Below are 14396 nucleotides of genomic sequence, written 5' to 3' on the forward strand. Positions count from 1 at the left end.
AAATAATGCATAGATGTAGTACAGCTTTTAAAAAAAAGACAGAAAAGAATTGAGCTTAAAAAGAGTTACAGAGACATCGCTATTTCGTTACAGTGACAATTAACTTTAAAGAGAGATGTAAACAACGATTCAAAAATCATACACAAAAATTGGAGAAAAAAAATATGGAGGGTAGCCGCTCTAGCAGGGATTAAAAGAGACAATTGCCTTCTCAACGAAGGAAACAAGACATTGCAACATATTTGTTGACACAGGCCAACTTATACTATCACTACAAAAATAGCCACAAAGAACCGAAAAGAAGGAATTTGGACAGGAAATGAAGTTACGTGTCTCTATCCTTTTCTTGTAATGTGTATACTAGTGCAAAAGAAAGTACGTGGAGAGAGAAACCATAACATACTTTCACATTCAAAGAGATTATACGCGAAAGAGTGAGGTGTAGACATATCACTGAAAGAAAAAGAAAATCCCACCAGTCTTACTTTGTTTGAGAACGTCAGTAGTTGTATGTGTATAAGAGTCACTGGGAATACAAATTCTTATTCTTTGGGTTCTTAATTTTTCCTTTTCCTTTTTCTTCTCTTTTATTTCTTCTTCCATTTTGTACCTTGATTCTTTAGCTTTCACATAGTTTCGTCATTATTACTTTGTGTCCTATCTCCATTGCATAGCAAATTTACACTGGTATATTTTCCTGGAACGATACGTTTACAAGGTTTGCTTGTATAAACGCATCATATTTCCCATGTTATAGATAATTGTCTTATATACATTATAAATTATTATGTATGCTGACACACTTTCTATTCATAACCCGATTTGTATTTTGAATCTTGCTTGTTTGTAATCTGTTTGTTATGTTTCTCGGTGTCACGTGAAATATGAAAATAAACGTGCTGGAACTAATGTTCACTGCGTCTCGAGTGTAAGACCAGTGCAATATCAGTTATCCAATTCAATTCAATTCAATTCAATTCAATTCAATTCAATTCAATTCAAGTCAATTCTATTCAGTTCAATTCAATTCAATTCAATTCAATTCAATTCAATCCAATTCAATTCAATTCAATTCAATTCAATTCAATTCAATTTAATTCAATTCAATTCAATTCAATTCAATTCAATTCAATTCAATTTAATTTAATTCAATTCAATTCAATTTAAAAAAAAGCAGTGCAAAACATACCGAAATGGTTTATGAAAACGTGTGTACTCTTCAGATATACTTCTCGCATTTTTACACTGCGATGTTTGAGAAAATGGGGGAAAGAACTTTTCGTTTTGATTAAAAAGGAGGAGGAGAAGAGGAGTGGAGAGAGAGAGAGAGGGGGGGGGGGGGAGGGAGAGATCATCCTGATCTGCTTAGCTGAGAAAAATATGTGGTGAAATTTGACAAGCTTGTAAATCCTTACTACCGTTTAAAAGGATAAAAAGTCATCGTAATTATTAGAAAATCAAGAAGTGTTTCATTTAAAAAAAAACGAACTTTCTTTTTGCATTTCTCGTCTCAACTCGTTAGATTTGATTTAATAAACAGGCCGTTTTATGTGTGAGGTCTGTTAATACTTTTAGGTATCATTCCTTACATCCCTTTCATTTTTTTATGCCTCCGCCACGAAGTGGTGCCGGAGGCATTATGTTTTCGGGTTGTCCGTCCGTCCGCCCGTCCTTCCGTAATGAATTTTGTGGACAGAGTAACTACCAAAACCTTTTAGGTATCCTAATGAAACTTGGCATGTATGTGTATTAGGGGGTGAAGTTGTGCCTATCAACTTTTGGGTGCACATGCTTAAGGTCAAAGGTCAAAAGGTCAAGGTCAAATACATAAAATTCACTATTTCCACCATATCTATGCAATGCCTGAAGATATTTTCTTGAAACTTAGTGTATACATGTATTACCCAATAAAGATTCTCTGGTGAAAGTTTGGGTCATGAGATTAAAGGTCAAAGGTCAAAAGTTCAAGTAGAAATATTAAAACTTCACTTTTTTTTCTCTGTACCTTGGAAATTGTTCAAGGTATCTTCATGGAACATAGTACAACGTGCGTGTATATATACATGTACTGACTGGCAGTGATTATCTAGAGAATTAAGGGTTCATGGGGTCAAAGGTCAGGGGTCAAAGGTCAAAGGCATCACCTCAAAATTTTATTATTTCCGTCATGTTTATGCAGTGCCAGCAGGATTATTTTTTTTTTACACTTGGTGTATGCATTCATAACCTAATAGAGATTTTCTGGAAAGTTTTTTTTTTTTTTTTGTCTTTTGTTTTTGCCTCAAAGGTCCATCCAAGATCAAAGATCAAGTGAAAATGCTGAGCTAAGTTTTTCCTCCATATCTCGGAAGTGGCTCGAGTTATCTGGAAACTTACTACATATTTATGCATGTTCTGCCTGACAGTGATTATCTTATGAATTTTAGGGTCAAAGGCCAGATGAAAATGGTAACGATTTACTATTCTATACAGAAATTTTACTTTTTCTCCATACCTTGAAAATTACTCAATGCATAAACGTATGAATGGGTCAAAGTCAAGTTAAAGTCCTTAAATCCCAAATACATGCTCTCCTATTCATCCAAGTAAACCTAGGTCAAGGAAGGTGAGCATTCAACACATTTGTGACAAACTTGTCATTTTAATATTTTGCCAATTTTGTGAAAATGTAATCACACATTGTCCACATCTAGACCTATTAGGAGAATCATGCATTATGGCGGAGGCGTACCAGTTGCCATAGCGACATTTCTAGTTTTTAATTGAAATAGTATGTTGTGACTTGACTCTCTTAACTTGTTTTAGGTACCGGTAATACGAAACACAGGAAAGAATAGAATAATGACATTAAAAAAACAAGGAATAGACCTATGTATATTATGTTCCTTACTTTATTTTTCAACATAGCAAGTTGCTGTTAGATATTAGATATTCGAATGATTTGTTGATTTGATCAATAAAGACTTAAAGAAAAAAAAAAGATATTCGAATTGTGCTCGAGCGTGGCGAGTCCACTTAAAGGGACTGTACAGTACTGGCTGAGGTGGGGATTCATGTTTTGAACATTCCTAAGTGAGGTAATGAGAAATATCTTATGAAATATGAAAGAGTATGTAATTTTAAGAAGGATTCAACGTTTATTTGATGAAGTTGGTTTTCAAATGGCTGAGATATCCAAAAAAAGTGATAATAATAAAAGGCGACAGGCCACGCTTTTTATTAGGATTTCTTTGTTACACCTTGTTTGTGAATATCTCAGCCATTCCAAAACCGATCTTCATCAAATAAACTTTTGATACCCCTGAAAATTGCATGCTCTTTGACATCTCACAGAGTGGTTTCTGAATATCTCGCAAAACGTTAAATGCTAAATCCTCACCTCAACCAGAACTGTACACACACTTTGAAATAGCATATGAGCTACCAGCAATTCCTTTTTAAGAGGTTATCAATTTCATTCCACTTGAGGAGCCTCTAATCTCTCTTTTTTGTGGGGGAGGAGAAATTTCTGTTTCATGCCACAATTTTTAGTCTCCTCTCTTTGGAACATGTTTTGTTTGCAGTACCATATAATACTATAGATGTGTGTATGTTATATCTATAGTTCACACTAAGTGAACGATATTTTACGTACTTTTACCCAAATCGAGATCCATGATCATATTTGTTTTTCGTTGAGATAATGAATCTATTTTCTTAAATCAGTGGATTCAGTGCAACAAACTTCCCTAAGTTCACACACACACACACACACACACACACACACTACATACTCACAACCACGCATTTATATATGTATTATATATATATTTTTTGCGAAAGAAGTCACCGCTACAACAGCTATATATATATATATATAATATATATATATATATATATATATATATATATATATATATATATATATATCAACATGTATCTACACATGTATATTAATATCAAAGGACAAGTAGTTCACCTTCATAGACATGTGGATTGAGTGAATGCAGCAATAATGGTAGAACACATCAGTGAAACTTTGAGGAAAATCGGACAATCCGTTCAAAAGTTATGAATGTTGAAAGTTTCTGCTCAGTCACTGCTGGATAAGAAGACTACTACAGCTTGTGGTGTCATAACGATATAAAGAAAATATGAAGAAAATTCAACATATTTTCACTTTTCTCGCATAATAAAAGAACGCTTGATTTGCCTCTTTCATAAGACAAGGGAAATAATATTCCCCTTGACATACGTCAGTGACAAGTCGAGGAAAATAATGTGCCTTAAAATTTTTTTTTGAAATTCTCTTTATAATAATTTTCGTTCCTAGTATCGTTCTATGCAAGAGACATCACACACTGTAGTAGTCTTCTCATCCAGCAGTGACTGCGCAGATACTTTGAAAAATCATAACAGTTGAACAAATTATCTGATTTTTTCCCCAAACTACTATTATTGCTGCCAGAAAGAAAGGAAAAACTGACCAGAAACAATTAATAGTGAAAACTATGAGCAAAGAAAATGGGTTTTCATCCCTATGAAAACCCATTTTCTTTGCTCAAAGTTTTCACTATATCTATATATATATATATATATATATATATATATATATATATAAAGAAAGAGTCTCAAGTACGCCATGGATCTAACGAGAAGTTTTTTACCCACGCCGATGAATATCGGCAGGGGGTTATGTAAAGGGTTCCGTATGTTTGTTTGTTTGTTTGTTTGTTTGTTTGTTTGTTTGTTTGTTTGTTTGTTTTTTTGTTTGTTTGTTTGTTTGTTTGTTTGTTTGTTTGTTTGTGTACAAGATAACAAGAGAACGGGTAAACGGATTTGCACGAAATGTTCAGGGAATGTTTGGATAATGACAGGAAAGAATCGATTAGATTTTGGTGATAATCGGTTGACCCTTGCAAATTCTGTGTGACCTTGAAGTTTTGACCCCATGGTATAGTGACCATTCCGAAAATTTCCCGTTTCTCACTTTGCGATTTTCCGCTACCATACGAAGACATAAACTCCCCAACGATCCGACTTCGCTGCTCAAATGTTCGTAAGAATTCCGAAATTTACGTTTAGGCCTATTTGAGGGACTATGTCCTTCTAGATTTATGAAAGTTCGTTCTCCGTCATCACAAACTGGCCCGTATTTTGATGATTTTTCAAATTAACATTGATTGTTTTTTTCGTTGGAGGAGCATTTTGCTCGGTCGCAGTCACACTGCACGATATGCGTGCTCAATGTCAATGCGTGTGCAAGGCCGCTGAAAATGCATCGCGCTCTACACTGTTGGTGCAAAATTGCACCGGGGACGTTGCGGCGCTCGTTGGTGGCCGAATACTGGTGCAGTAGACATTTGCATTCAACCCTTGCATTGAATAATTCCCGTAGACACTAATCATAGGGGTAATTGCCTAGGGGGTACGTAAATTTTGTTTTTCTTTTTTGCTTTTGTGGATACCATCAAAGATCGTACACTCATACGACCTTTGATATTTGATGATTTTTCAAATTAACATTGATTGTTTTTTTCGTTGGAGGAGCATTTTGCTCGGTCGCAGTCACACTGCACGATATGCGTGCTCAATGTCAATGCGTGTGCAAGGCCGCTGAAAATGCATCGCGCTCTACACTGTTGGTGCAAAATTGCACCGGGGACGTTGCGGCGCTCGTTGGTGGCCGAATACTGGTGCAGTAGACATTTGCATTCAACCCTTGCATTGAATAATTCCCGTAGACACTAATCATAGGGGTAATTGCCTAGGGGGTACGTAAATTTTGTTTTTCTTTTTTGCTTTTGTGGATACCATCAAAGATCGTACACTCATACGACCTTTGATATCATCACACTCTCGGCTTGCTATGATCAAAATATCCCGCAAGAAAACGGCGTATTTCTCGATTTTTAGCGCTTTTTCCGCGACCCGTCGCGTAGACAATACTCTTAAAACTGGACTTAATTCGCGCGCGCTTGGAAAAGTTCCGATTCTGCACTTTTGACGGTGGAATTTGGGATTTTCGATGGATTTTTGGAGGAGACTTAAGGACTTTCCTGTACGTGAATGAGTGTTAATACCGTATGTGTAATTATGTGATTTGCGTGTGATGTGACTGTAGAACCAAAGATCGTACACTTCAGTGTACGATCTTTGGTAGAACTCACTGGCTGGTGATAAAGCACACTGGCAATTAAGTGGCCGAATTCTGGTAGATGACCGAATGCACATTTTACCCCGACTTTGTACTTAGGCGTGGGTCTGCCGCCTTTGACGGCCCCTCTCTAGTTACAAGTGTATTACAAAATTTTCGGTCTGCCTCAGACCTTCGTCAGTGTAAAGACAAATGGAGACACACACATATTCTTTGCTCATTTTCAAAGTAAAATGTGAAGGAACAGTAACTGTTGAGTACTTGTACAGTAACAAGTACTTTACAAGTACTTTACAAGTATTTTGTACAGTTACAAGTACTTTACAAGTACTTAACTGTACTTTGCTAATTTCAAAATTTCCTTCAGAACCCATTTTCTTTGCTCAAAGTTTTCACTATTAATTGTTCCTGGTCAGTTTTTCCTTTCTTTCTGGCAGCAATAATAGCAGTTTGGGGAAAAAATCAGGTAAGTGTAATTGTCTTTACACTGACGAAGGTCCGAGGCAGACCGAAAATGTTGTAATAAAAAATTTCTTGCTAGATCCACGGCGTACTTGACTCTTTCTTCTTATAATTACAACATTCGAAGTCCAACACGTGGAAAGTTCCAAGATGAACATATAATATATGTGTGTGTGTGTTTTGTGTGTGTGTTTGTGTGTGTATGTGTGTGTGTCCATTAATGTGTCCGTCCTCAAGATCATTATTATGACTTAATCTGTCTCCATAATTGTAGTTAATGACACTGAGATAATCAAGATAAATACAGTCTGATAACACGTATAAACAGACTAAACTTCATCTCACACATATGCTATTGCACAATCACGTTTAATTGATCTTTAACATGATATCACGTTAATCACATCTCACACTTTGCTCTATGCTTCGGTTAACGAGCTAAAGCGAGAAGCCTGATCATTTTAACTCAACTTTACATATAACTGTAGCTGCGAAATTACGAAAAGACAACATGAGCAGAAAATCCATTATCCTCTACACAGAATGGCAAAATAACGTGTTCAAAATGGCAAATCAAATGTTAAATAGTCGTGATAGTGACCTTTGCAATTGGAAGAAAACAAAACACAACTTGATTTGATAAATATATTTACCCATTTCTCAACAGTTTGTGCAATTTGTGCAGCCGTCTTTACCACATTGCATTTTTTTTTCCTAAAAAAAAAATAAAAACGAAATTTCTGCTGTACAGAGCTGGTCATAAAATTATGTTTAAGATATTCTATTTGCATACCAAACTGTTGATTCATAGCCCACACTAGCATATCCAAGTGTGTTTGTATTTTTTTTCCCCCGATGAGGAATTCACAAAGTACCTGGGATTTCCCTGTGTTTACTAATCGTCTACTCCCCAAAATGTCACGAAAGAGTACATATTACAAGAAGTTGATCCTCGCCTACATATTAACAAAAAATACCTTAGTTTTTGGGGGTTTTTTATCACCGAGACATCTATCGGGTTTATGCTCACCGGCAAATCAAGAAAAGGAGGGGGAAAAAAAATCCCTTTTACGTCTTGAGATGTATAATATCTCAATCATAACAAAGTGAATCTTGCACCGATGTAAACTGGGCACAACCTCACCTATTGCCGACAGGATATGGTGGCACCTAAGCAGAGTATACACAGTTTTTTTTTATTTGTTTTGTCTAGAATTTCTCGAGGGAAGGTGTTAAGGTGTTGAAGATGGATTCAACATAATGCTCAAAATAATTTTGTTTCCCCACAATGGTTACAACACTAGGGATACCTTGTCATTGCAACTCTCATTTGATTGGTGCAAAGAAGGATGGAATTCGTTCGAGGGCCAACCATTTTGTTACAGATATGCTTGGAAGACGTTATATTTAAATCGCCTTTGTTTATCAAAGATAATAATAATAATGATAATGACAATGATAATAATAATAATAATAACAACAATAATAACAACAATAATAATGATAATGATATAATAATAACACAATAATAATTCATGGTACTGCTATGAGGAATGAATAAGATTCATGGGTTGTACGAACAGCATACTAGTATGGCTGGCGAAGAAGTAGACACATCCTATTATTTTATACAAGTTGTGAGGCTGCAAGTATGCCTACAAGTTTAGCACGGATATCAAAGTATTATCTCAACTGTAAAATTTCATGACTGACATGCACATGACAGCAAAGCAAACGCTTCAACGGAAATGTGAGCACCATTAGGACAAAAATAGAGACATCAACGAGTGATCAGATATGGTGCTCTGATTATACGGCATCTCACCAATGTCTGCTTGGGTCATGGAACAGTGATGCTGCTGTTGCTGTGACTAGTGACATATGTCAAAATGACCCTTAATATTCAAATCGTCACAATTCTTCGACACTTTTCTGTTTTCGCCTATATTTTCACTAATCTGTTGCTAAGAATTTCTCTTCTGTTTTGATAATTTTGTAAATTTTAATTTTCTCCTTCGGGTAAATTATCCTTTCATCAGTGTGTGTCACCACAAGAAATCAAGGGTCTTATTCATAAGTTGGAATTAAAAACTTACTAAACATCTACTGTATATTGTGTAATAGATACAAGACTTTATACATTATGAACTCTGGAGTGTATCTCGTTGCGTGCAAAATACAGCAATGTTAAAGTGACAATTCAACCTTAATTTGATAAATGGCGGGCATGGTGGAACTTCCCTTCATAGATGCTTGATGATAATAGGAACTGTCCGACTTTAGGTAAATAAGGTGCTGTGTATGCAATGTTTACAAGTAATAACACAGGACAGTCTGGCAGAAGACTGCAATTTACTAACTCAGTGCACCAGAGGCACTATACTGCAAACAATCCCTTATCAGTCATTTTCACTCATTAAATTCTTTAAGGTATTGATAAAAAATGGGGGGGGGGGGGGGGATAAGAAAAAGTGTGGCCACAAGAACTGTTCCAAGGTTTACACACTTGGTAATAAACAGACAATCATCTTTACATTGATATCCATTGATACAAAAGAATGACAATAATAATAAACATAATACATAGATTTTGCATCTGCAAGTCGCAAGAATATGATTTAAAGTATCATACTGTTGAAGATAATGATAATAATAGAACACTTTATGTGACAGCATTGTGTACACTTTAAATCAATACAATAGGCAAATCTAGAACCTAATTGTTACAAAATAATAAACATTCACATATAATCTCTGGTTTCAAATCATTTCCAGAAGCTACTTTCTCCTATCCAAAAACTGAAAGTAGAAAGATATGAAGAAAAAAAAAAGAAGCACAACAGCTTTTTAAGCAGAACCTTAGACTCATTTCACAGGATTTTGAATTTCATATTTTTCTTTACACATTGCATATAAGGATACATTTGGTTTGTAATACAAAGAAAGGTGACGATAGGCTAGGAGGTTAAGTAAATATTAAAAAAAAAAATGAAAATGAACTGCAGATACCTAACCGACACCAGCACTGAATAAAGTATCATGTGTCATATCAAACTGCAGAAACATGTTTACATACATGTGGGATAAATGTGGGCATGAACCAAATACAACATGTATAATCTTGAAGAATCATTCTGTACCATAATTTGATCAGAAACTAGGAACAGATAAATCATGGGCATATATGGCTTTTATGAAAGTTACCCTCTAATTACTCTGTCACGAAATCACATCATTTTAAGCCATAGAGTCCAAGAAAACATGTGGCGTAAGAGCTTAAGTAGGAGGAACGATCGCTGATGTGGGCATGAAATGTGTAATTTGGAGAGCTACTTCACCATACAAGGTCAATGAATTCAGACATGAAGAGCCCACTGCTCTTGATAACTAAACCACTCATAGACGAATCTCGCTGGCGAATGGCAAATGTGACTCTGCAAATACCAAAAAATTTTAAAGAGCAATTTTGCTGTGACTTTTGGCACATCTACATTATGTAACCTGTACCATCTAAATGTGACATCTCTGCTCCATGCAGTTTCTTTGCTGACAGTAATGATATGCCTTGTAGCTGTGAGCATCACAGTTTGGGGAAAGCCTCTTAAATAAATCTTTGCAAATGAAACCACAAAAAGACAGTAGAGTAATTACCTTTAACTTACATATCTATCTACTAGGTGTTTCAAAAAACATTTCCCACTTTTGATTCTTAATAATTCATAAACTATATATCAGATAACACTGTCATTGATATAATTAATAGCTGAATAGTGTACAATTTGGTTGGAGGTGGTTTGAATATGAAAACATAAATCAGTTTCATGAAATCCATGATTAATTTCACAGTTAGGTTCCAGATTTTGCTCTATTTTCAACCCTCTGTCCAAAATTTCACTTTGCACAGGGGTCAATGGGTGTGTATGGGAGTGTGTGGTTAACACGCCGACAATGGTCCTAAACAATGGTTAGGGTTTGAATGCTTCATTATTCATTCATGAGAAATTCCACTATCACAACTAGTCTTTATTCAGCCTCTGGCAGTATCCGTGTAAAGTCAAACGCCTGCCGATACTGTCGTTGTCTCTCGACAGTGCTCTCCCTACTTCTGAAAAACGAAATTACAATGAATACCTTCTGTTCTATCGTAAACATGGTGACAGGAAGCAAAGTAATCAATTACAGTATACACTTGTGTAAATGGAGCCTTAAATAAATCTAGTGTGAAACATATCGCCCCAATGATAAATGCTGCTGAACTCTTAACCAAAAATGATTTCTTTTTTGTCAGACTATTTAATTAGTAGACAGTTGTATTAAAATGAGGAACTTTAGATCATTTATGCTTATTTACATCCCAAATTTAGTGATATGTGAAGCAAAAATTGAAAATGATTGCCAGCTGGAATGGAATGTGGTGTTTGCAAACACATGGAAACGTGTGCTTCCTTTTTCCATGTGCATGCAGTTTACCCTTTACCGTGCATGAATCCAGACTAGCAGTGCCCAGGGCAATCCACATGAATTATTGATTAAGCATTCATGTGCCTGGGAGCACGAGACTGACGCCTAGTCAACAGGTGGTTCAGGCATGTCCATTGTTAAGGGCCATTGTCAGCACACACTCACATACACATCATTGGTTCCTGTGCAAGTTCAATTTTTGTACAGAGGGTTAAAAATTGACCAAAATCTGAAACCTTACTTGAAAATCAATCTTAGATTTAATGAAACTGATTTATGCTTTCACGTGCAAATTACCTTCAACCAAATTGTACACTATTCAGCTATCATTTATATCAATGACAGTTTTATCGGATGAATACTTTTTGAACTATCAATGATCAAAAGTGGGAAATGTTTTTTGAAACACCTAGTATCAAATGCATTAAATCAAAGCAATAGACAATAGTGCTTCTCATTGTCTGTTTTGTTCATAATAGTGAGATTGGTCATACAATGAGATCAAGAGGGTGATAACTCCATAAAAAAAAATTTGTATGGTATTAATGCCCTTCTGATTCTACACTCATTGATCATTGGAACTACAGCACAGTCGTAGATAAGAACATAAAGTACAAAGTTAAACAAGGTGACATGCATAGATACTTTCTCTAACATGGAGATGATGCACATTATTTACACGACGCATTACAATAAAACGGAGCAAACAAAGCTGTTTTTGTGATGCTTGGTCAACTTGGTGCCATACAAATACCCTGCAGTATTAATCAGTATCAAATGACTAGAAAAACATTGAATCAGTATTCAAAAGCAGGTGAGTTTATTCAAAGTATTCAACTGTCAAGCTTGATTTGATATTAAACAACAACAACAACAACAACAAATTGTGGTGCACAATATTTGCTAGCTTGTAATGGGACCAAAGTGGATAATTTTGTGAGATGAGTTTTGATTCATGCTTGTAATGAGACCATGCTTGAAATGTATACTCAAGAGAAACTATAAACCACAAATAAAAGGAGTGTTTTTAGATACTAGTATATTGTTATGGCCAACAGCCTCGCACACCATTTTGAAGTTTTGGCACAGAGCATCAAAAGAAAGACGTCACCATACCAGTTTGTGCTCTAGACTTTTTACAGAAGGATCTCACATTCAGAGGTTTCAGAGATCAAGTTAAGATTTGTGTGCAAGTAAATGGAGAAATATTGTGAACCTATGGCATCCAAATCTCCTCAGATTTGTCTATGTCACTGCAACTTATGTAATCATTTTGTGAAAACATGTGCAGCTTTAAAATTCCATCATCACTATCTAGTCCAATTCCAACAAAACTTTCACTGCTCTGTTGCTTGATTCCATTCTGTCAACTTGAACACAGTAGTGGGAATTTCATTTCAAAGAAAGGGTGTACACATTGCCATAAAATGTATGAAATGACAGCTCTATGTAACGGGACATGACCTGCGCATGGATGTCATCAGGATACCTAATTCTCAAAATACCTTTTATCACTTGAAAAACTGTTTAAAAATATATCTAGGAATGATTGAAAACATCAGATACAATAACTAAGAAAATGGTAAACACTTTGCAGAAGATTCACAACATATTACATTCCTCAAAAAATATCACAGAAATAGTGTGTATGGTACCAAGGAACTAATACATACGTGCACATGAAAAGATAATGTCTCCACAGTAAGGTCTGCTTCATAGACAACGTGTATCCAGTAGTAAAATGCACAACAGACCATAGCACAGTGGTCTTTTTACTATTTTATGCCCACTTACACAAGAATGGTACAAACCTATATCAAATTTTCATAGTGCAAAATCCAGCATCAGGGTTACAATAGAGAGGAAATTTCCGTCAAGTCATAAATAAGTCAGTGACATCACATATCATGTATTAGTAATATTTTCAATCACAATCCATAGTAGTCACAGCGATGTTTGAACATTGACTGTATACGCTATATATTTCGCGGGGGTTTTATTTTTCGCGAATTTCGCGAGTCAGGAGCTATTCGCGAAATTAACAACACGCGAAAATATTACCTTCCAAAATAAATCCCTTGCCTTGATGATACGAACATTTCAGTACTAGTATACCATGTCACGGCTTACCGAACAGACCATACTGGCTAAGCTTGTTTACGCACGTCCACGTCTACTTACGAATACTGTAGAGAGCCAATCCATTATCGCAAGGGGACCACTCGTCAGAAATCTAGCACGATGGACTTAACCACTTCAAAAATGTTGAATTCTAACTTACTAGTTCACAGAGTTTGGCAAGTCTTTTTCATGCAGTGTATAACTAGTATCATTCTTATTTGCCAGTAAGTTGAAAATTCACACTTTCTTTGCCACTTCATATTTTCTCTGGTCCCCCAATCGCGAATTTAACCACTCCCAAAAATGTGTGACAGCGACAATTCGCGAAAATTTATGTACGCGAAAATTATAGCGTATACAGTATTTTTCCGTTCTTCCTATTAAAACACGAAAGTGAAATCTGTGCCGGATATCCCTGCTGGAAAGGACATAGAGTCTCACAGTGTGAAACACAATCTGTACAGTGTGAAAACATTGTGAGTACAGTGTGTAATCTCTTCACACTGTTAAATTCGAGCCTCTTTACATTGTGAGCACATTGTGAATCGTCAATTCACAGTGTGAAACAGAACATTACTATGTGAACTCTCTGTGAAAAAACCACACCACAGTGTAAAATCAACTTCATACTGTTTAATTCGAGCGTTTTCACGTAATCACCTCTGTAAACATATTATGAACAAACTTTGGGACACTGTGTTCTTTCCAGCAGGTATGGTTACAGCATATGACCCTTTTACAGGATGGGCGTCGCATATTGCAAAATATTGTTACTACATTTCATCGTGTAGAAGATAGAGAGACCAAGACTAAATGGCAAACTGATATTTGTGATTTCTCGAGATGCCTTTTGAAGACTAAACTGGCAGACTTACTTGACAAACTTTAAATAAAGAGAACACAAGATGCACCTTCACACAAATATCCCTGCAAATTGCAAAGTTGATGCCGACATCGTGACGGCACCATGGCAGATTCAGGGATTGAATGCCTTTCCGGTCAATCTTCAGAATCATTCCTGATCGATGATACAAAATGGTTGAGTCAGTAGCAGTCAGATTCTTTTTGTTCTGACATAATTTACTGTTGATATGTATACGTCGACAGCCTCTTGCTCGAAACTGCAAATGCAGGATGTGCAGTTCCGTTTTGCCTCTATGTTGCTTTATTGCCTCTCCGTAGAAGGCTCCGTGTACACCTTTTGGACACACGTCAC

Source organism: Diadema antillarum, unplaced genomic scaffold, assembly GCF_040938485.1.
Source record: "Diadema antillarum isolate AM-2024a unplaced genomic scaffold, OU_Dant_1.0 seq00000049_RagTag, whole genome shotgun sequence".
NCBI lineage: Eukaryota > Metazoa > Echinodermata > Echinoidea > Diadematoida > Diadematidae > Diadema > Diadema antillarum.